We start from the raw sequence: 1,717 nt of genomic DNA on the forward strand, positions 1-1,717 counted from the left end.
GTCGCAATGAAGGGGCCCCCCAGACAAGTCCATTATCCCCAGGCTAAGGGGGGGCTAGAGACTAGGGCGCACGCCCAGACCCTGAGAGGAGAGCAGTGGGGGGCTGCAGAGAAGGGGGTATCTAGCGCTTAGGCCCCTCTCAGGTGGGTGGGGCCGAGTGGAGGATGAGGCCATCTGGCGGGGAGCCTCGGGGATCCCCGATCCTGCCGTCATCCCTCCCGCCTTTTCTCCAGGTTAACCCCTTCCCGGCCCCGCCCCCGCCGCGGCTCGGGTTACTAAACGCATTCGCAGAGACCCAGGCGGGAGCGGAGCCCGGGGCCTTTGTAACGGAGCGCTGGGCCGCCAGGCGAGGAGGGTGGGTGGGGGTGCTGGGCAGACGGCTTCCTTCAGTTCCGTCACCCGCAGACAGGAAGGGCGCCTATAGCCCCCAGATCTATAGGGAATCCTGGATCTCTGGCGGTGAAATCACTGGAGCCTCATTCAATCCCGGAGTCTTCTAATTCTAGGAAACTTGAGCATCCCCAACCCTTCTGAAGCCTGAGGACTTCTCCACCCCACCCAACTCCCCACAAGCCCCTCCGCCATCAACCCAAGAGTCTACGTCTTCCTGACCAGTTCGAAAAACCCAAAGGTCCCTTTTCATGAACAGAGCCCCCAAATCCTAGAAAACCAGGACAACTCAGCGGCCTCATAAAGTCCCTCCAGAATCCCCCAACACTTTTCCTCCTATGCGCCCAAAAACTTGGGGAGCTCCATCCTAGCTCGAAGACCCCACACGTCTCTATCATTCTGGCAGAGCTCAGGCCCCCACCCCCCCGCCTCAATAAACTAGAGATCTTTCCCCGAAAAAAAACCCGGGATTGTCTGGAGACAGCCTTCTCCACCACAATAAAGGGGACCCTTTCCCCTAAAAATCTCAGTACTCCCCGAATCTAACCTCTACAAATTGGGGGCGCCTAATAAATCCAAGAGCCCTCCTTGTATCTCCGAATCGAACAGTGGGTTCGATTTCCTTTAAATCCGAAAGCCCTGGTCCCCGTGGACCACCAGACTTACTGAGTGGAAGGGGCACAAGGAAGCAGGGGCCGCAGCGGGGCTTACCTGGCCAGGCGGCTGGAGACCCCTGCGACCTCGACGACCTGGCTGAGGCTGGGGCTGGGGCTGGCGGCGGAGGCGGCGGCTGCGAAGAGTGGCAGCAGCAGCACCAGCAGGAGGGGGCGGCGGCCGCTGGTGCCAGGCCTCCGCATCGTGTCGGGCGCCGAGTCCCGCTCCGGGCGGGCGGTCCGTCCAGCGAGTCCGGCTCGCCGCGGCCCCGCCCCTGTCCCCGCCCCCACCCCCGCCCGAGGCCGACTCACTTTCTCCACCGTCCAGCCAAGGGCTGTGAACTTCCCGCCAATCACAGCCGGGCGCCGCCAGCGCTCGCCGTGCGGCCAATCAGGAGGCAGCAGGGACAGGTGCCCGACGCGGGGCGCGGGGGACCTCGAGTTCCCCACGCGGTGGGGGGAAATTAAGACTCGGGTACTGGCTCCGTGAACCTTCTCATGGAGCAGAGGTCCCAGGCGTAGGGGTGCTTACGGGGAGGGATACGGAGCGGGGGTTGAGGGCAGGGTCCCCTAAACTGGACTCCATCTGGCAGGCCTCAGCCCTCTGCTCCCAGTTCTGGGAAAATCGGGTCACAATTTAGCTCCCTCGTTGGCGTGGAAGCTGGAAGCCCCCC

The sequence above is a fragment of the Piliocolobus tephrosceles genome, chromosome 21 (assembly GCF_002776525.5).
Source record: "Piliocolobus tephrosceles isolate RC106 chromosome 21, ASM277652v3, whole genome shotgun sequence".
NCBI classification, from domain to species: Eukaryota; Metazoa; Chordata; class Mammalia; order Primates; family Cercopithecidae; genus Piliocolobus; species Piliocolobus tephrosceles.